The 22,401-nt window shown below is 46.6% G+C and overlaps 1 protein-coding gene across 4 annotated transcripts in view; it reads left to right on the top strand.

Annotated features, from left to right (window-relative positions):
• Plekhg3 (pleckstrin homology domain containing, family G (with RhoGef domain) member 3) overlaps nucleotides 1–22,401 on the top strand; it is a 45,311-nt gene continuing 22,910 nt past the window's right edge. For 3 of the 4 annotated variants that reach the window (XM_013016682.1, XM_013016662.1, XM_013016688.1), the window contains exons 1-2: nucleotides 1–66; nucleotides 1,525–1,624. The gene's annotated coding sequence lies outside the window, so the exon portion shown is untranslated. The remainder of the gene's footprint in view (nucleotides 67–1,524; nucleotides 1,625–22,401) is intronic. The other variant, XM_013016672.1, reaches the window with a different exon arrangement.

The following is a 22,401-nucleotide window of genomic DNA, read 5'->3' as shown; positions in this document are numbered from 1 at the left end:
TCGCCGCGTCACCCGGCAGCTCCGCGCGCCGCGCCGGTCCGGAGTCAGCGGGGTGGCCGCCGATCGGTGAGTGACCCCCGCTTCTCCCCTCTCCCGGAACCCACGTGCGGTCGGCCAAGTGGCTGTGCCTGGAGGGACGCAGGGTCCCCGCCTTCCCGGGCCCTTCGGGGCAAGCCCCCAGGCGGGGACCGAGGACTGGGAGCCCCTGGGGAAGGCCCGTGCGGCGTCGGCTGCGGGCTGGGTGAGAGTGCGCGTCGGTCTCGGTGGAGATCTACACCGTCCTTGTTGCCCCCACCCCGGAAACAGAAGGGTCGAGTGCCTGGGGTTGGTTCCGCGGAGGCTTGGTTTGAAGTCCGGGGAGCCCGCTAGGCTGCGCTCCGGCGGGCGCACCGGTGCTCCGCTCCTTGCCTTCTGGCCGCGCACCGGCCTGGGGGAGCACTCGGCTTCCGTCCCGCGGCCCCGCCGCGCGCGGCCGGTTCCCGGTCAGTGCCGCACGGTGCTGGCTTCTGGGAAGCTGGCTCCCCGCCTCTCTCGGCGTGGTTCGAGCGGGCGCTTGTAGCGGGGTGTCCCGGAGCTTTAGGCACCGAGCCGCTTGTTTGCCACGGACTGCCTCGACCTTGCCCGCTCCTGCCATCCACGGCATTGGTTATTTGCACCCGGTTCTCAGCCCTGTGGTTTGCGAAGCCGGGCTAAGGAGTTCAGGTTTGAGCTTTGCACCACGTTGTGTAGGTAGCTTTTACTTTTTGTGGGGGAGCAACTTTTCATAAACAAAAGGAAAAAGGGAGACCTGTAATGGCTGGAGGCGAGTGTGTGTGTGTGTGAGGGTTTTTTGGGGGGCGTTAAGGGGGAGGTGGCAAAGGCATGATAAGAGTTTCGTTCTGGAGGTCACTCCCTAAGCTGTGGGCCGTATACTGGCCAGTCCGTTGCTCTGAGGCCCCCAGGAGGCGACCAGGACTGCATCAACTAACAGGGAACTCAGGCCTGGGGGTTCCTAGTCTCCCCAATCAGGCTTTTGCACACAGCCCAGTCACATGGCGCTTGCTCAAGAAATAATAAGCAGGGAGAGTAATGACAGCCCAGAGAGGCCTGGCCTTCCCGAGGAAGAGGCTACCTTTCCAGCCATAACATTGCGGCATTCGGGATCCTGCGCCACTGAACCCCAGCTACCCAGAAAGCCTAGGGAATGAGACCCTAAAGAAAGTGAATCTTTCACGGTCATTCTTCACCTCTGGCTCACTCTAGTTAGCTGGTGTGTCTTCCCTTTGTACACCTGCTATTAACGTGGTAGCTGCCTCTTCTGTCTCCCCCCTCCCCTTCCTGAAAGGTTGGACAACAAATCCCTTGGGTCCCTGGGGATGGGGCTTGGAGCTGGTTAGCCTCAGGCCAAATCCCAGCTGCTCAGGGATTGGTTTGTTTAAGAACTGCTTTGTGGCATTTCTATTTCTTGTTATTAGAAGTGGCAGCAGGATGAATAGAAAGGGCAGTGGACTGGGAGTCCAGCCTGGACTGCCTTCTGACTTTTAGCCTGGACGTGCTACATACCATCAAAGATGGATAGTCACCAGATTGGAAGGCTGCTCAGATTAGCCTGCTCCATTTACACTGGAAGGCAGAAGAGCCTGAGGTGAGATGATTCCAGCCTGGGTCCCTATTGGCCAAATAAGGACCAGAGCTCAGATTTCCTCACCACTCTGATCTGCCTAGCCAATCTACTTACCTTTTCTGACACTACATGAATTCCAAATGAATAAAGCAGGATTGCTTGCTTTTCTTTGTAAGGTTTTTGGTAAAGTGCTCTGTAAACTTTTTTTTTTTTTGGTCGGCGTGGGGCTTGAACTCTGGGCCTGGGAGCTGTTCCTCAGCTCTTCAGCTCAAGGCCAGCGCTCTACCACTTGAGCTACAGCGCCACTTCTGGTTTTCTGGTGATTTATTGGAGATAGGAGTCTCACGGTCTCTCCTGCCCGGGCTGGCTTTGAACCTCGATCCTCAGATCTCAGCCTCCTGAGTAGCTAGGATTACAGGCGTGAGCCACCAGCGCCCGGCCTCTGTAAACTTCTATACCAAGAAAACCAAATAAGTAAAGAAGAAGAAGAAGAAGAAGAAGAAAAGCAGCCCAGTGGGTGGAGGGGCTCTTTTCAAGAGCTTTACAACTGGATATATCCCATGTGTGCCACTAGGAGATGGTAGACACCAGGAGCAAGGGTGGCCTGAGATATTTCAGCTCCAGGGTAAACACTGGCCTTACCAAATCCACTGCTATCCCAGAGTCAGTGTGTTTACACCAAAGCAGGCCAAAGGCCACCGCCTGAGAGATGGCCTGGACTGGAGGGGGAAAGGGTCTGTAGCAATACCATACATCTTACCTCCTCCATCCCATTCTCAGAACTTGGAGAAGAAGCTCTTGGCCCAGAGCTGGGAGGTAGCCACAAACACTGCCTCAGCCCTGGTGATAGTTAATTGTGAAGCTGTTCTGTGTTGTGTTGGTGGTGGAGGGGACTCTGGTGAATGTGTGTGTGTGTGTGTGTGTGTGTGTGTGTGTGTGTGTGTGAGACCTTTGCAGCTGCAGAGCTGCCTTCAGCCCCTCCTCAGTGACTCCTCCCTCTTCCCTGTTTGCCCAGGCTGCCTCTCTGCCCATGCCACTGCTCTGCCCCGCCCCTCTGGCCAGCTGTATGTCCATAGGCCTTTGTTCCAAGGCTACAACCCTCTCTGCCCTGCTTGCTGCTCTTCCCCAGTTTCTAGAGGCCTTCAAGCTGGGACTGTGGCAACTGGAAATCACTACTGCCATCAACAAGGTTCTCTGGAGCCCCCTGGGGGGGTGCCAGGCCCTCATTTCCTTTTGTCAGACTCCTCTCAGGGTCCAGATTCTGTCTTTTTTTTTTTTTTTCCCCCGGTTGTGGGGCTTGAACTCTGGGCTTGGGCACTGCCCCTGCGCTCTTCAGCTCACGGAGAGTGCTCTACCGCTTGAGCCACAGTGCCACTTCCGGTTTTCTAGTGGTTTATTGGAGATAAGAGTCTCACGGACTTTCCTGCCCAGGCTGGCTTTGAACTGTGATCCTCAGCTCTCAGCCTCCTGAGTAGGTAGGATTACAGATGTGAGCCACCAGCGCCCGGCTTGATTCTGTCTTTTTTCCTCTCCTTTGTTCCTCTTTCACTTTTCTATTTCAGGACTCATTTATATATTCATTCATCCAGCAGTTATTAGCATTTTATATATTATATGACTGTTGGGTTCTGGGGACCCAGCAGTGGACAAAATGCAGCATTCCAACTATCATGTGTCATAGAGCAGACATCTGATGGGGGAAGCTGATAATAAATGAGTTAGCTAATTGAAATGGTGGGCGTATTAATGATAGCAGAAGACTATGGTAGGGAAAGTAGAAGCAACTTGTCTTGGAAGTGGGGGGCTGATAGTTTAGCCTGGGGTATCCAGTAAAGGTTTCCTTCAGGCAGGACTTTAGAACTGATTGTCTACAGGGGGCTATTTTCCTTCAGTTCTGATTTGCTTTTCTTCAGCATCCCACTGTGATCACACTTAGGAACATGGTTTAGAATTGGACACAGTCAGGTTCAAATCTTTACTTGCCATTTTACTAGCCCTTCAGCCTTGACATGTTGTTTTGAGCCTGTGTTTCATACCTGTGTAATGGAGTTAGTCACATAACTACAACATGTAGCATTGTGAACATGAACAATGAGATCATGCGTGTAGAGCTGTGCAATAAATGAATTCTCCAACCAAATTTTGCAGGGGTTGTGTGGGTTATTTCAAACTTTTAAATTTTGAGCAGGAGCAGAAATAAGGCAATTCAAGGGCAATGAAAATAGAGAGCCGGACTGAAGCCTTTCTAGTAGTGACCCTTTTCTGTCCTACCCTGGTTTATAGAAGTTTGAGGATGTGTGGCCCCAGATGGAGGCTGGCTCTTGCCGCTAGGATAGATGGCATAACCTGGGGCAGCCATGACCCTCCCTTGCTCTGGAATTCCCCCTGCTTACAATCTGCTGATGAATCGCACCTTCTCCCTAGCCTCTCCTCTTGGCCTCACAACTGTGAAGGCTGTCTACTTCTCCTCAACCTCTAGATCAGTTATCCGGGAAGGGGAGATAACAGAAAGGTGAGGGGAACATGAAGAGAGCCTGCAGAGTTGGCAAGAGGTTGAGGGAGGCCCTGGGGAAGCTCTGCAAAGATCCTTGATAAGGATTCATCAGGGATCCTAATTTATTATTATTATTATTAATATTAATATTTAATTATTATTTTGTGTCGCTACTGAGCCTTGAACTCAGGAACTGGATGTTGCCCCTGAGCTTTTTTGCTCAAGGCTAGTGCTCTACCATTTGAACCAGTTTCCCTTTTGGCTTTTTTTTTTTTTGCTGGTTAATTGGAGATAGTCTCAAGGACATTTCTGCCCCAGCCAGCTTTAAACTTCAATCCTCAGATCTCAGCTTCCTGAGTAGCAGCTAGGATTATAGGCATGAACCACTGGTGCCTGGCAGAATTAATTTTTGAGATGGAGTCTTGCTAGCCTGCCCAGACTGGTCTCCTATTCTTGGCCTGAAGAGAGAGATAGCTCTGCCTCAGCTTTTCAAGTGCAGGTACCCACTACAGTGCCTGGCTGAGGATTTCAGTAACAGAACAACACAGTGAGAGCTCGGGGCCAGGCCTGTAGGCTTCAAACTGCTTCCCATCAGCTCATCAAATGAGTCTCTTCCCCTCTCTGCTGGGCCTCCAAAGGGTGTAATCTAAAATGCTGCTGTCAAAATTTGTGGTAAGTGGTTTCCTGGGGGCCCTGCCCTGGTTCAGGAAGTGAGGGATGGGCCGAAGGGGTGAGGCTTAGAGAAGTGGTCATCAGACAGGCCACTCCCCTTGGTGGCGGGCTGAACAGCCAGGCCCTCCTAGTTGATGAAGGAACTTTCTGAGCCTGCCAGTTGGAGCAAAGCTAGATAGAATCTGACCTCACAGGAAGTTAGAGAGAGAGCTCTGAACAGCCCAAGCATGTTTGTGATGTGACCTGAAGTCAGGAGAAAGAAAACTGGGCAGTGTCCAACCTGTGATCAGCAAGAGGCCAGTCTGGAGATGCTGGCAGCTCCTCAGGATGTCGGCTGTCTGGAGATACAGGCTGGCCTAGCTGTGTTGGCTCTGTTGCCTTCATTTTGATTAGAAGTCTCTGAGGGCCGGCAGCCAGTGACTCACATACAATCCTAGCTACTTGGAAGGCTGAGATCTGAGGATCATGGTTTGAAGCCAGCCTGGGCAAGAACATTTGTGAAATTGTCATGTACAGTTGGAAAACTTCACATATGTTGGAAAACTTCACATAACTTCCACTACACTCAACAAAGTTTTGCTGGGCACCAGTGACTCACATCTGTAATCTAGCTACTCAGAATCTGAGGATCACAGTTTGAACCCTGGGCAAGAAAGTCTGTGAGACTCTTATCTCCAAGTAGCCAGCAAAATTCCACAAGTAGAGCTGTAGCTCAAGTGGAGTGAAAGGGCTCAGGGACAGTGTCCAGGTCCTGAGTTCAAGCCCCAGTAGCAGCACAAACATATAAAAGATGTGAGCAGAAATGGTGCTGTTTGTTCCCATACAGCATTGAGAACGATACAAAGCGTGATCTGCAGGGCATGGTGAGCCTCTGTGGGGACCCCACTCTGAGAGTAATCAGGGCTAGGTGGTCTCAGCTGCAGTGGTGGGCTCAAGTCCATCTGGGTGGGCTGTTCCCATCTGGGAGTGTGAAGAGGGAGAGAAGGCCTTGGTGCCGTTCTCTTGGCTGGACTTCAGGAGGAAGCTCAGATTTAAGCTTAGGGCCCCACAGACCACTTCTCTATTTCATGCTGAACAGATTCAGCTAAACTCAGAACCTGAATAAGGTTCTAACATGGTATCTGTACATGCAGGGAGGGTCCTAGAAGTTGCTGTAATTATTGCTAGACTCTGAGTTGAGTTGGGAGGGATGTCAGAAGATTAAAGTCTTTAATGTAGTATTACAATCCCAAGAAAAGAGATGGCTTCTGCAGGCACTGGGTGCTCTGAAGAACTTATGTCCTTTATTCCTCTGTGTGTGTGTGTGTGTGTGTGTATGTGTGTGTGTGTACAAGAGATTCTTGAGCACCAGGAGAAATATTTACTGAAAGGAGAAGGGACCAGTATTGATGCAGTCTCCATCCAACTCACTGCTGTGTCCCCAGTGCCTGTTTATCTATCTATGATAGAGAGAGGGGGAGAGAGAGGGGCAGGGAGAGAGTGTTCCAATACTAGTTGTCAAATAAGTGAAAATGCAAATGTGTGATAAAACCTTAAGAATTAAAGAAATTTTCATACTTCTCACAAATGTTCTGTTCCTGTCTGGAAGTGGTCAGAATATAAGATTCTCATAGGTTGCCAGGGGAGTTGGTGACTCATGCCTGTAATCCTAACTACTCAGGAAGCTGAGATCTGAGGGTTGCACTTGGAAGTCAGCCTGGGCAGAAAAGTTCATGAGACTCTTATTTTCATTTAGCCAGAGAAATGCTGGAAGTCGCTCAAGTGGTATAGCTCTAGCCTTGAGCAAAAGAAGCCAAGTGAGAGCATAAGGCTCTGAGTTCAAGCCCCAGTACGGGAGTGGGAGGATTCTTAGAGGTTAACCGGTGGCCAGCTGTACACACAGAGGGGCAGGCAGCCTTGTATTTCTTTCTTTCTTTCTTTTTTTAACATGGTAGAGTTTACATTTATTTTCATTCATTCATCTATGGAATCATGAAGTCTCAATCCTTAAATCACCACAGGCGATGGTATCCTTTTTTTTTGTTCTTAATATATATTTTTTATTGTAAAGATACTGTACAGAAGGGTTACAGTTACACGAGCAAGGTAATGAATCCATTTCCTATTGAGCATTGTTACCCCTCCTTTATTTTTCCCTTACCATCCCTTTCCTCCCTGCCTCCCCAACTCCCTCTCCTCCCCCCCTCCCACCGGCAAAGTTGTAAAGTTCATTGGGTCATCCTGTATTCTGTATTTCTGTAGGCTTTAAAGTGTAAGGGAACCTGGAATCACTGGGAGCAGTCTTCCCAGGTTTGATGCAGAGTTTTCTACCCTGCAAGTTAGGCTCAGAGTGAGTGGACATGAAGGTGTGCTTGTAGCTTTGGTTATATATATATATATATCCCATAATATATACCATGATAGCTCATAACACCAATGTAGCCCTAACAGCTGAGCAGCTGCCCAACAGCTTTCCTGACCTGCCTAAAGGCAAGAAGGTATCACACCAGCCAGGGACTTGGGTTCCTACAAAATTCATACCAGTGTCTTCAGATTCAGTAAACTTTTACCCATGAGCTATGCCATCCTGTTTGTGAGCGCAGTACAGATAAGAAACAGCAAATGGAAGAGGGCAAACCAAACTACAGAGAGGGAAAATGACCACAGCACAGTAAGAGCTGGCAATAAGAAGAGCTTGCTGAGATTGTAGCACTAGGAAAAGCCTAGTCTTAGCAGAAGAATCAGGGCTGTTTGTTTAGGGGGAATGGCTTGGCACACCTTTGCCCTCTGGTGATCATCTTTGGAGTAATGGATGGTTATTGGGTAATTGTAACTCTTGAGTTGTCAAGAAAAGGTAAGTTGTTTTCCCTTGGTTGTTCATAAAGTGAAGGAAGTGCCCATTTTGAAAAGATTCTCAGTCAGACTAGCTAAAAAATGTAAAAGGTATTGCTATTAGGTAATCATAATTCAGATCTTCTCAATAAGGCAAAAGAGATGATGCTAGGCCCCTCCACAGAGAAGGAACTGAGTCCCCACAAGTTTGGGGGAACTTGCCCAGGATCACTTAGCTGTAATATTTGGCAGAGATAAGGCTTAAACTTTTCTTTCATGGTGCTGAGGATAGAATCCAGAGAATTATGCCTGTGGGGTAAACTCTCTAGCTCCGAGCTATACCCATAGTCCAGGATTTGAACTTGAATGACTCCAAAGCATGTGCTGTTAGCTCTAGGCCAGACTGCAGTCTCTTAAAAACTGGCATTTTGGACAGTTCTCTGTCCACAGGGCGTGGGTGGGTTACAGTGAAGTTGGGGCCCACCTTAATTCAGTTCTACTCAAGCAGATTGCCAGTTAGCCCAAAGGATGCTTGCCTCAGTGAAGCAAGAATGCTTTCCATGCATTTCCATCATAAGTACCTACCTGAAGCCAGAAAATGACAGGGAAAGCTGCATTCTAAACTAACCCAAGCCTCTTTCCGTCAGGACCTTTGTGTCTGTCCTGGACAGGATGCTGCGCTGTGAGGTCTTGGTATTGGTTGGTCCCTGCTTATGGTCTCCTACCCCATCTCTCTACCATCCAGATCCAGGAAATGCTGTTTTCATACTTACTTCTCATTTATTATAGAAATAACATATTACAGATGTGATAGAAGCCTTGTTTTTATTCCTCAATCCTTCTTCCTTCTCTTCTCAGAAATAACACTTACTGAATATGGTGTTGCTCATTTCTATGAATGTTTTTATTTTAACTTATTATTATTATGTAGTTGTACAAAGGGTTACAATTCTGTAAATCAGGTTATGAGTACAATGATTCTTGGTCAGTGTTACCTATTCCTTCATTTCCCCCATTTTGTTTTGTTTATTTATTTATTTATTTTTGTCCTGGTCCTAGGTCTTGAACTCAGGGCCTACATACTGTCCCTGAACTTTTTCATCCAAGACTAGTGCTCTACCACTTGAGCCACAGCTCCACTTCTCTGTTTCTTGGTTAATGGAGATAATGGTCTCATAGACTTCCTTGTCTGGGCTGGGTTTGCTGCGATCCTCAGATCTCAGCCTCCTGAGTAGCTAGGATTACAGACTTGAGCTACTGGCACCTGCATCCCCCATTTTATTTTATTACTTTAAAGTAATTTATAAAACTTTTATTTTACTTTTGTCATAGATAGAATTGTGGTTGAATATATTCTTGGATTGTGTGTGTGTGTCTGTGTGTGTCTATGTGTCTGTGTGTATCTGTGTGTCCCAGTCCCAGTCCCAGTCCTACTCTAGGGGCTTGAATGCAGGCTCTGGGTGCTGGCTCTGAGCTTTTGTGTTCAAGGATAGAGTTCTACCACTTGAACCTATGCACTTCCAGCTTTTTTATGGTTAATTGAAGATAAGAGTTTCATGGACTTTACTGTTCCAGCTGGCTTCAAACCTGATCTCATGATCTCAGGCTCCTTGGGTAGCTGGGAAGGACTACAGGTGTGAGTACTCTACTACCTGAGCTACATTTTCCAGCCTGGCTTTTTTTTTTTTTTTTTTTAACACAACTCAGTGTTATTTTTCAGAATTATCCATGTTGATATATTTAAGTTTAGTCATTTTAACTGCTCTGTGGAATCTATTGTATAATTATGACATGGTTCCCTTATTGATGGGCGTGTAGGTTGTTTCCATGTTCTCACCACTGAAGATAATGCTGTGCTGAATGGTCACAAGTCAGTCTTAGTGTGTCAGCCCACAGGGGGATTATTGTGTTATAAGGTGAGGTTTATCAAAATACTGCTAAACAGTGCTTTCAAATTATTTGTAACTCATTCTTACTAGAAACATGAACATGAATATATTTGGATTTTTTTTAAATCTGGAGGATATGAAATGGTACATTAAAGTTGTTTGTAAAAATTAGCCCTTAATTTACAGATCAGGATGAGTCTTTTGCATGCCTCTTAGCTTATAATTTACTCTTGTGTTTTTGCCCTCTGTTAAGAAAAAAAAAAGAGCCAGGTAACAACACCATATCCATATAGTTCAAACTATAAAAGGTAATACAGCAGCCTCCCACCTCTGTCCCCAAGCTACCAGTCCCTACTTTGACACATGTTATAAGCCTGTGTACTTTTCCAGAGGCCATTCTGTGTGTGTGTGTGTGTGTGTGTGTGTGTGTGTGTGTGTATACCTGCACACATATGTGCATGCACCAGTCCTGGGCTTGAACTCAAGTCCTCATACTCTCAACTTTTTTTTTTTTTTTTGTCGGTCGTGGGGCTTGAACTCTGGGCCTGGGCGCTGTCCCTCAGCTCTTCAGCTCAAGGCAAGCGCTCTACCACTTGAGCTACAGCACCACTTCCGGTTTTCTGGTGGTTTATTGGATATAGGAGTCTCACGGTCTCTCCTGCCTGGACTGGCTTTGAACCGCGATCCTCAGATCTCAGCCTCCTGAGTAGCTAGGATTACAGGCATGAGCCACCAGCGCCCGGCTCTCAACTTTTTTTGCTCACAGTTGGTACTCTACTACCTGAGCTACATTTTCCAGTCCAGCATTTTGCTGGTTAATTGGAGTTAGTTAAATTGCACTCAGCTCTTAGTCTCCTGAGTGGCTAGGATTATAGTTGTGAACCACTGGCATCCACTTTCCAGAGGCAATTCTGTCCTTTATGCATTCTTTTTTTTTTTTTTTTTGGGTCCGGTCATGGGGCCTGAACTCTGGGCTTGAGCACTGTCCCTCAACTCTTCAGCTCAAGACTAGCGCTCTACCTCTTGAGCCACAGCGCCACTTCCGGCTTTTTTCTTTTTGCTTATGTGGTGCTGAGGAATCGAACCCAGGGCCTCGAGCATGCAAGGCAAGTGCTCTATCATTGAGCCACCTTCCCAGCCCCCTTTATGCATTCTTAACTCTGGGTCATTTTTTTCTTATTCATTTCTAGGAGTTAATACATGCATATACACATACACATATATACACATATGTACATATATGCACATACATATATATTTGCTAAGTAATTAACATTTACATTCCATACATTATATATCCGTGAGTTGTGTTAATTTATAAAAATTAATGTGATTTTCATAGGGAAGTTTTAATTGCTTTGTTTGATAGGATCTTGCTGTATAGTCCAGATTGGCCTTTGACTTTGATATTCCTGCCTTCCAAGTGCTAGGATTACAGGTGTGTGCTACTAGTGTCCCACTGGAAAGTTTTAATTTTAATGTTGTAGAATTACAAATTTTTTGTTTGTACTTTGTGTCTTGTTCAAGGAATCTTTCTGGGCTAGAGATGTAGCTTAGTGGTAGAGCGCTTGCCTATTATTCATGAGGCCTTGGGTTTGATCCCCCCAGAACAATTTTTTAAAAAAGAGAGAGAAAGAAATCCTTTTCTACTCTGACATAATATACATATTGTTATAGTTTCCTTAAAATGTTATTGTATACATGTACTCTTTAAGTATATGGATATATACTATATATTTTTCTAAATATCAGTGTTTGCCTCTCACACTTAAGCCTAAATTCACCTGGAAAGTTTTTTTGTGTGTGTGCTAGTCCTGGAGCTTGAACTCTAGGCCTGGACTCTATCCCTGAGCTTTTGTTCTCAAGGCTACTACTTGAGCCACAGCCCCATTTCTAGCTTTTGGCTAGTTTACTGGAGCTAAGAGTGTCTAGGGCTTTCATCTAGGGCTTTGAATCCTGATCTTCAGATCTCAGCTTCCTGAGTAGCTAAGATTACAGGTGTGAGCCACCCGTGCCCGGCTATTTTTTTTTTCTTTTGTTCTTTGTGCTTTTGGAATTATTTGCAAGAAACCATGGTTCATAGGATGATTTACTGTTTTTTTTTTTTGTTTTTTTTTTGTCAGTTGTGGCCCTTGAACTCTGGGCCTTGGCTCTGTCTGTCAGATCTTCAGCTCAAGGCAAGCGTTTTACTACTTGAGCACAGCTCCACTTCCGGTTTTCCGGTGGTTTATTGGAGATAAGAGTCTCATGGACTTTCTTGCCCAGGCTGGCTTTGAACCTCAATCGTCAGATCTCAGCCTCCTGAGTAGCAAGGATTACAGGTGTGAGCCATTGCTACCAAGTATTTCTCCACATTTTTTTTTTTGTCAGTCATGGGGCCTGAACTCTAGGCCTGGGTGCTGTCCCTCAGCTCTTCAGCTCAAGGCTAGGGCTCTACCACTTGAGACACAGTGCCACTTCTGGCTTTTTCTGCTTATGTGGTAGTGAGGAATGGAACCCAGGGCCTCATGCATGCAAGGCAAGCACTCTACCACTGAGCCACCTTCCCAGCCCCTTCTCCAAGTTTTTTAGCAAAAGCCTTTTCATTTAGGTCTATTATCTATTTTGACTTTTTGTGTAAGATGAGCTAGATATCTGAATTCTTTCTTTTTCTTTTGCATGTGAATGTCCAGTTGTCACAATAACATTTGCTGAAAAGGTTATATTTTTTTCCCTAATGAATTGTCTTGGGCCCCATGTTGAAAATCAATTGACTCTAAATGCAAACTTGTATTTTTGTGCTTTCACTTCTGTTGATCTATATGTAAGTTCTTATGCTTAGTACAACACAGTCCTGATAACTGCAACTTTGTTAAAGGTTTTGAAATTGGGGAGTGCAAGTCTTCCAACTTTGTTTTTCACTATTTTTTGGCTATTCTGTGTCTCTTCCATTCCAATTTGGAATTAACGTGTCAGTCTCTGCAAAAAGCCATCTGGGATTTTGATACAGAGAGATGATACTAAATCTATAGAAATATGTGTCAAATATTGCCATAATTAACAATGCTAGATGTTCCAATATGGATAGAATGTGAATTGATTATCCATTTGTTTAATGTTTTAAAATTTCTTTCAATGGGCTGGGAAGTTGGCTCAGTGGTAGAGCGCTTGCCTTGCATGCCTGAGGCCCTGGGTTCGATTCCTCAGCACCACATAAGCAAAAAGAAAAAAGCCGGAAGTGGCGCTGTGGCTCAAGTGGTAGAGCGCTAGCCTTGAGGTGAAGAGCTGAGGGACAGCGTCCAGGCCCAGAGTTCAGGCCCCACGACTGGACCCAAAAAAAAAAAAATAATAAAAGAAAATAAAATTTCTTTCAACAGGGTTTTGTGGTTTCTAGTACACAAGGCTAATACTTATTTTGTTAATTATTTTGGTAGGTATTGTATTTTTTTTTCATAAAGTGGATTGTTTATTTTTGTTTCAATTGCATTTTCACATTGTTTCTTAATATATAGGAATAAAATTGATTTTGTATACTGGTCTTGTATCTTACTACATTGTTGCACTCTTATTGAATTTAATAGTGTGATAGAGGATTCTTTGGTTTTTGGTGCTGATTCTGGGGCTCAAGGCTAGCGCTTTACCACTTGAGCCACAGCTCCACTTCCCATTTTCTGGTGGTTTATTGGAGATAGGAGTCTCACAGTCTTTCCTGCCCGGGCTGGCTTTGAACCATGATCCTCAGATCTCAGCCTCCTGAGTAGCTAGGATTACAGGCGTGAGCCACCAGCGCCCAGCCTCTTCCTGCCTTTTTTTTTTTGGTCATGGAGCTTGAACTCAGGGCCTGGGCACTGTCCCTAACCTTTTGTGCTTAAGGTTAGTACTCTAGTCCCTGCTCTTGGTTAGTAATTATAAGAGTCTCTGTTTTGTCTACCTAGATTGGCTTCAAACCTCCATCCAAAGATCTCAGCCTCTTAAGTACCTAAGATTTTATGCATGAGCCACAGGCAGTTAGCTTTTGTTGTTGGTGGTGCTGGTGGTGGCCGTGGGGCTAGACTAAGGCGTGGGTACTATCCCTGAGCTTTTTTTTTTTTTTTTTTTTGTCGGTCGTGGGGCTTGAACTCTGGGCCTGGGCGCTGTCCCTCAGCTCTTTAGCTCAAGGCGAGCGCTCTACCACTTGAGCTACAGTGCCACTTCCGGCTTTTTTTCTTTCTGCTTATGTGGTGCTGAGGAATGGAACCCAGGGCCTCATGCATGCAAGGCAAGCACTCTACCACTGAGCCACCTTCCCAGCCCCCAGTATTCACTTTTTAAAAGTCTTTTTCAGATTTTTATTTTATTTATTTATTTTTTTGGGTCCAGTCGTGGGGCCTGAACTCTGGGCCTGGACGCTGTCCCTCAGCTCTTCACTCAAGGCTAGCGCTCTACCACTTCAGCCACAGCGCCACTTCCGGCTTTTTTTCTTTTTGCTTATGTGGAGCTGAGGAATCGAACCCAGGGCCTTGAGCATGCAAGGCAAGCGCTCTACCACTGAGCCACCTTCCCAGCCCTTTTTATTTTATTTTTATCTTTTTATTCATGCCAGTTTGTTACATCTTCTGGCCCATTGTGGTGGTTTACTCTCTCATGTGACTTTTAAACTTTATATTGAGCTCCTGACTGTTGGTTGCAAAGAGTAAGATACTTAAAAAGCAAGATGTTTTGGATGTCTTCTGCACTTACTGGTGAGGTGCCTGGGCTTAGTGTGAGTGGGTGAATGGGTAAGTGGGGTTCAGGGAAAAATTGAGTTTCCACCTGAGTTTTTGCTTGTCTGGTTGCTTTTTATCATACAGGTCTAGGATCAAAAGTCACCTCTCCAGAGACTTCCCTGGCTTTTCTTTCCAACCAAATCACACTATTTCCTTACTTTAGTTTTTCCATAAATCTTAGCACTGTGAAGAAATATACCAACATGTCAGCACTGTGAAGAAATATACCAACATGTCCACCATTTGTGGCCTTCTTTCTCTCTGTCATACAAGTTCTGAGAGAGTCAGAACTCTAGTTATTCCCTGCCATGTCTACAGCACCTGGCATATGGTTTACTCTGTCAATAAACACTAATGGGTTCACATAGTACACTTTTCAGACAGGAAGCCTCCGCCCTGAGTCTGCAGCTTTATATGGGCTGAGTACGGTTGGGCACCAAGAGGAGGTAGATAGCTTGACTTCATATCACCAAACCTCTGCTATCCAACCTGTGTGCTTCAGCCTTCTTTGGCACCTATTTATTTACGACGACGATGATGATGATGATGATGATGATGATTACTAGTCCTGGGGTTTGAATTCAGGGTCTGGGTACTGTCCTTGAGCTTCTTTTGCTCAATGCTAGCACTTTACCACTTAAGCCATAGTGCCACTTCTGGCTTCTTCTGTGTATATGGTACTGAGGAATCAAACCCAGGGCTTCATGCATGCTAGGCAAGCACTCTACCACTTAGCCAGATTCCCAGCCCTATTTCTTTATTTACTTATTTATTGTCCAAGTGGGGGCTTGAACTCAGAGCCTGGGCACTGTTCCTGATTTCTTTTGCTTAAGGCTAGCAATCTACCACTTTGAGCCCCAGTGCCACTTCTGGTTTTTGAGTGATTAATTGGAGATAAGAGTCTCATGGGGACTTTTCTCCTTGGGCTGGCTTCAAAACACCATCCTCAGATCTCAGCCTCCTGAATAGAGCTAGGTTACAGGTGTGAGCCACAGGTGTGAGCCACTGGATAGAATCTGGCTTTTGGCATCTATTTATACAGCTGTCAAAATTGCTAGTAGGGATTTGAATGCAAGATGACTTAGGGAGAAAAGGGTTTGAAATCCTGGATGATCTGGGCTGTAGATGGGTTCCAGTGACAGAGCTCAAGAAAAGTTCCTGGGGGCTGGGAAGGTGGCTCAGTGGTAGAGCGCTTGCCTTGCATGCATGAGGCCCTGGGTTCGACTCCTCAGCACCACATAAGCAAAAACAAAAAAGCCAGAAGTGGCGCTGTGGCTCAAGTGGTAGAGTGCTAGCCTTGAGCTGAAGAACTGAGAGACAGCGCCCAGGCCCAGAGTTCAGGCCCCACAACTGGACCAAAAAAAAAAAAAGAAAAGAAAAGTACCTGGGTGCTGAGGGTGCCTTTGTTCAAAGCAAAGCCTTAATTTGTAGAAGGGCAGAATGTGCCTGGTGTTGGTGGCTCATGCTTGTATTCCTACCTATTCAAGAGGCTGAGCTGAGAAGATCAAGGTTCAAAGCTAGCCCTGGCAGTTAAATCTATGAGATTGGCCAGCAAAAAGAGAGAAATAGAGGCATGGCTCAAGAGGTAGAGCACCAGCCTTGAGCAGAAAAAGCAAGCGTGTGAGACCCTGAGTTTAAACTCCAGTGTGTATGTGTGTATGTGTGCACGCGCATGTTTATGTGTGCATGAGCACACACGCACACACTCACATGCGTATGCATGCACACAGCAGAATGTGCCTCCCAGTGAGGGGGATTTGGGATAGTTCCTTTCCATTCTTTCCTCGTTGGCTCCAGGTCTTGGGTTCCATGGGGGAGGTGCGTGTTGTTGCTAGTAGTAAAGAACACTTCTGGCTTCCCACCTCCCTAGCTGGATGGACCTGGCTTAGTCAGTGTCGTGAGATTACCTAGACTGTGGTCTGGGAAACCCTGACACACTTTAACTGAACTTTGTTGTTGTTGTTTGTTTTTGTTTTTCTTTTTCTTTTTGTCGGTCGTGGGGCTTGAACTCTGGGCCTGGGCGCTATCCCTCAGCTTTTCAGCTCAAGGCGAGTGCTCTACCACTTGAGCTATAGCACCACTTCCGGTTTTCTGGTGGTTTATTGGAGATCTCCTGCCTGGGCTGGCTTTGAACCATGATCCTCAGATCTCAGCCTCCTGAGTAGCTAGGATTACAGGCGTGAGCCACCAGCGCCCAGCTGTTTTTGTTTTTAAATCCAGCATCCCAGGACCTTTATTTGCCTCAGTTTTTCTGATCTGTAAATTAGGGCTAATTCCAGCTGCCCGTCGACCTATACCTCCCTTCCGCCTTGCTTCTGTAAAGACTGAAGGGTTAATATTACCCAGCTTTGAGGGCCTGGGTGGGGGAGGCGCCCCATAAATGGAGTATTGTTGTGCTGGTGAATGATCTGGCTTTGTTTGAGTCTTCAGTATTTGACTTCCTGCACTTAGTGTCCCAAGTGCTTCTTTGCTGGAGATATTTGCAAATCAGCCATAGCTCAGCCGCATGGTGCTCACCTCCTGGTACTGTGGCCTGGGATCTCCCCTAGCAGGGACCTGCCGAGCTGTGGTGGGAAGCTGTATTTCCGTGCTGGACCCCCCCAGCCATCAGGAATGAGAGAAATGCAGAAAGTATGACCCACACGCGGAACTGGTTCTGAATAGGACTTTATTGAAGAGGTTTCCCAGGAGGCGGGCACTTTAATTCCCGAGGCTGTTGGTGGCAGTTTGCTGCTCGCCCCAAGCCTGTTAACTACTGGGCTGCCGGATACATCCAGGGGAGAATGCAGCTCCCTGGCTGCTGGCTCCTCACCACCCTCTCGGTGCTCCTCTCGGTGCTCCTGTTCCCATGGGAGCCCTTTTGAGGAAAGCGGTAGGTACTCCTGGGGCCAGTGGGGTGTCCCTGGGAGTCTATCAATTTTAGGCCTCCGGAGTCTTGTCTGACAATCTCCAGAAAACTAGGCCTGCCAGGTTTGGGGTACAAAGCAGATTTCTCCCTCAGGGATTCAGAAACTGCGGGCCATACCTGGTACAGGTGTGGGAGGGTAGCTCCGTTTTACCTTGCTGACTCTTTGCAGTGGATTTGTCCATGTGGCTGTATTTTGAGATGGCTACAAATGCTTTGCTAGGCAGCTGCAGAGGGTCTTCTCATGGCAAACATTCATAGTCGGGTGGTTAGAGAAGGTTCTGGAGAGACTCGGAGCACAGCGGGCTTGTATGCTCAGGGTGTGTGAACACACACAGGCACACACACACAAACACACACACACACCCCACACCACACACACACCACTGGAAAAAGCAGAGTTAATCTCTCCGTCCTTCCTGAAGCTTCCTTTTCCCAGAATCCACAGGGGGTGGTTGTTTTGGATCCAATCAAGTGGTGGCTGGTAGAGCAGGTGATGGATACCGGGTCACCATTTCCATAGCTCTGGGCAGCCCGTGCAAGAAGCTGCGGGCAGATTGTTGCTCCCGTTTGGCTTTCTTCTTCTCCTGAATCCATGTTAGACTTTCCCAGGGTTAGTCTTTACTGTCCAGGCCATGTCTCTTTATCTTATTTGCACCCCAGAATCTGGCATTCGGTGACAGCTGCTTAGCTGTCTAAATTCTGGTCTGTGTTCCCTTCAGCTGGGGGAGAAAGCTCTGTTCCACTGGAACTGGTTGGATGAGTTTCTTAGGCTTCCCTGGTTGAGGCCCTTTAGCTGAGGCGGTGGGGGATGGGCCAGGTTGGGGATGGAGGGGGCTTCTTGGCTTCTGATGGATGGGATTCCACGGGAGAAGCCCCATGTCAAAGGCTGGTCCCCCATTGAGAACTCACACTTGTATATGCGTCTGTGAAATCTGCCTTGGATAATTTACTCCCTAGCTTCTCTGTGTCGGTCCTCAGGCACTGGGTAAAAATCTAGGGGACAAGAAGGGGCTTTGTTGAAGAGGCCTGCTAGATGAAGAAAGTAGGGGTAGTTGTCTCTCTGCCACACTTCTCAATCACATGTACCTTCGTTTCTGGGAGTGAAGGCTCTTGCTTGAATTGGGACCACAGCTGTGTTTTGGGGTAGCTGGTAGTTTTGCCCCAGTTCTGACATGCATGGAAAAACAAAGTGAGAGTTGAGAGAAGGCAAAATTCACTTAGGAACCCCACCCCCAGCCCAGGTAAAAGCTACTGGCCTGGGATCCCTGGAGAGAACTAGTTCTCCTTTGGATGAAACCTAGAATCAGTTTTCTAGAGAGGTGGTCTCTTTCTGCCTTTTTTTTCTTCTTTTTTTCTTTTTTTTAGAGTCATCTCCTGTATGCATAGCTTCATGCTGTCACCTTGATTTTTTTGCTCACATATTTCTCCCTTCCCTCTGTGAGGGTTGGAATGGGTCTCATTCTTTCTGGCTGATGTTGCCTTGAGCTTTCCCTTCCCTAGAAAATGCTCCTTCTGGGCCTCTGTATTCTTCAACATGGGCTTTATGAACACCTGAAGCCCCAGCCCCACACCTCACTTTTTTGTACTTTTTTTGGGTCAGTTGTGGGGCCTGAACTCTGGGCCTGGGCACTGTCCCTCAGCTCTTCAGCTCAAGGCTAGCGCTCTACCACTTGAGCTACAGCGCCACTTCCGGCATTTTTCTTTTTGCTTATGTGTTGCTGAGGAATCGAACCCAGGGCCTCATGCATGCAAGGCAAGCACTCTACCACTGAGCCACCTTCCCAGCCATGTCTTTTTTTTTTTTTAAGGCACATTCTCACCTGGTCTCATGAACATATTTGAGTAGTTGTTCTTTCGGACCTGCCTTGGATGTGTCTTAACCCAACAAGGCCTGCAGTTCCCTCCAGCCTGGTCTCTTGCTGCCTGGTGCACAGTGCTGGGTGATCAGATGTTTTGGGGATCCAGCTTTCCCAGGTGCATTTCCCTTGGCATCCAATGCCCTCAACTCTCTTCCTCATCTGTTGGCTTTCTTGTCGCCTCCTCTTGGGTGCACTTGCACTGCTGTTTGCACTATTTAGCACACTTCTATACTAGCATTTAAGGTATTATTTTGTGCCTTACAATAATGTGGGGTGCCATACGTGTTTCTGCTCGGGCTTGCGGACCCCTATAGTTTTGTTCTTTCTGGCTCCTAGTACAGGCCATCTCACCCGATAGAATGCTCAGGAATGTGCCTGCTTGCCATAGCAGTCAGACTGACTCATTTATACTTAGCTTTCTTATTTGACCTTCTGTTGGGTATGGGTATCAGACTGTTTTTCCCCACCAGACAAATAGCTCTGTATTTGCCCGTATAAGACCATGGTCTGACTTAGAGTCCTAGAGGATAGATTGGGTTGGGGGGAAGGGTTAGGCTGTGCTGGTCCACCAAGTTTAACTTTTTTTTTTTGTCCATCGTGGGGCTTGAACTCTGGGCCTGAGCGCTGTCCCTCAGCTCTTCAGCTCAAGGCTAGTGCTATACCACTTGAGCAACAGTGCCACTTCTGGTTTTTTGGTGGTTTATGGGAGATAAGAGTTTCGTGGACTTTCCTGCCTGGGCTGGCTTTGAACCATGATCCTCACATCTCAGCCTCCTGATTAGCTAGGTGTGAGCAACTGGTGCCAAGTTTAACTTTTTTTGTGTGAAATTAGTGATTTTTAGTATTAATTTGATACGGTTTAAAGAAGAATTGGGTACAAGTCACAAAAAATCTTTTGTCTTGGTGCTTAGGAACAAATAAGATTTATCTGTCGTCATTAACATCATCACCACCATTTTTGGTGACCTTACCTACTATGTGTATTAGATGCACAAATTATACACTGGTATTCTTTCAAGCCTGGAGATAGTTGGTGGAGGTTGGCACTGTTGCTGTGGCCATTTTGCTGATGAGGAACTTGAAGCTTAGAATTTCAGGTGACATATTCAAGGCAACATATAGCCAGGAAAGCATAGGAGTTGGAATTCAGACCAGGCCTGCATGACTCAATGCCTGTATATGCATTTCATTCATTTAGCCTGCATGGATTTGCCTGGTGTGCTGGCTTGCTGGCATATTCTCTTCTCTGCTGAGAACTCAGGAGAGGCCCCTCTGTTCCAGGTGACTCCTACTAAGATTCTCCAATGCCTTTGTTGTATATTTATAATAAATAATACTATAGCTATGAGAGTGCGGCTCTGCCTTTCTTTTGCAGATGGCTTCTAGCTTATAGGCCCAAAGTGGGAATGTACTCTCAAAGTGGGGATGGAGCCAATAAGAAGAGTAATTTGCAGGACTTAGTCCTAAATTTTGTACTAATCCTGTGAGCTTTGCTCCCCCCCACCCCGCCCCCTGCTTATTTGTTTTGTTTTCTTCCTAGTACTGGGGATAGGACTGTGGGTATTGCACATGTTAGGCAAGCACTGTACCACTGAGCCACATCCTAGCCTTCTGTGAACTTTTTTTTTTTTGGGTCCAGTCGTGGGGCCTGAACTCTGAGCCTGGGCACTATCCCTCAGCTCTTCAGCTCAAGGCTAGCACTCTACCACCTGAGCCACAGTGCCACTTCCGGCTTTTTTTCTTTTTGCTTATGTGGTGCTGAGGAATCGAACCTAGGGCCTCATGCATGCAAGGCAAGCGCTCTACCACTGAGCCATCTTCCCAGCCCTCTGTGAACTTTTTGATCTAAAGATGGGAACTTTAGATCTGTTGATTTTTTTTTTTTTTTGGCAGGGGGAGGGTGTAATTTCAAGCACCATCTTTTATAGCTTTCTTTGGCTGCTTCATTTTCTGGGCACCTTGTGTCATTTCCCACCACAGTGATAAGTTTTGCTGGAAGCTTTGCTGACCTAGTCTGGCTCTGAGCAATGACAATTCCTAATCAGTACTGATTACTCTCATTTGGCTTTAGTATAAGTATAGATGAAACCGCGGTGTGTGTGTGTGTGTGTGTGTGTGTGTGTGTGTGTGTGTGTGTGTGTGTGTGTGTGTGTGTGTGTGTGTGCGTGTGCGCGCGCGCGCGCGTGTGTGTGTGTGTGTGTGTGTATTGTAGGGCTTGAACACTCAGGGCCTGGGTGCTATTCCTGAGTTGTTTTGCATTAGGCTTGTTGCTTGACCACTTTGAGCCACTTCTGCACAGGGTACCACTTCTGGTTTTCTAGATGAAAGTCTTATGGACTTTCCTGCCAAAGATGGCTTTGAACCATGATCCTCAGATCACAGCCAAGTAGCCAGGATTACAGACCTGAGCTGCCAGCACTGGGCTATGTGAAACTTCTCAGTAGACTGCTTTTCTTAGGATATTTGTAGGGAGACCTCATCGTGGTACTCCCTTGTCTAGACCTGGCTACTTTCCCTTTTTTGCCCCAGTCTTTTGTGATTGATCACTTAGTATGTGGCCTGGCAAGGCAGTTGTACCCCTGCTGTAGCTCCTTTTTGGGGGCCAAGTAGGTCGGAAGTGCTGGGATAAATGATCAGTCATCGATCTTGAGTGCTCCTTGGCTCACTGGAAACTTGCTGGCAGTGACTAATATGGAGGAAGTGGCTTTGGTCTGTACTTGAATTACTATTTACCCTTCTGACTGTGAGAGTGGTATAATTCTGCAGTCTCCTCATCAGGCATTTATTGAGCGCCTAGTGGTGACTTGCTCTCTGGGGATGAAGGCCCAGCCTGCGGGGTTTTACTGATGTCTAGAAGAAACACTTGCATGTGTGAGTGCCATGGACCAGTGATGCCCAGAGGCACTGGGGTTCAAAGAAGTGTATTTGTTTCCTTCTGCTGCTGTAACAAATTCCATACATTTAGAAACTTAACAGACATTCACTAAGTTCTGGAGGTCAGAAATTTGCCTGGATCGGCAGGCCTACATTTCTGGGAGTTCCAGGGTGAACTTTGTTCCCTTGCCCTTTCCAGATTCCTGAAGCTTGTGGCGCCCTTCCTCTCTCTTCAAAGGCTGATGATCTTCCGATCTTCCCTTTTTCTTTGTTTCTTTCTGTCTCTATGTCAGTCATCACATCAACTTCTGACTGACTCCTGCTAGGTCCCTCTTAGGATTATGTTGGGAGATCCTTAATTTATCACATTCTTAAAGTCCCTTTTGGTGTCCAGGTGACGGGTTCTGAGACTCAAGACACAGATCTCCTTGTAGGGAGCATTATTAAGCTTACAATGGTTCCTATGTTGGGAGGAGTTTGAAATTGATCTAACTTTGAGCCAACTTTAGGAACATCCAAGGCCATTCCTGGTATGAGACACAAGAGCACACGTTGGGGTTGTGGGAG

Source organism: Dipodomys ordii, unplaced genomic scaffold (genome assembly GCF_000151885.1).
Source record: "Dipodomys ordii isolate 6190 unplaced genomic scaffold, Dord_2.0 Scaffold2, whole genome shotgun sequence".
In the NCBI taxonomy this organism is placed as follows: Eukaryota; Metazoa; Chordata; class Mammalia; order Rodentia; family Heteromyidae; genus Dipodomys; species Dipodomys ordii.
Note: the sequence above shows the minus strand (reverse complement) of the source record. Positions and strands in the feature narration are given on the sequence as shown.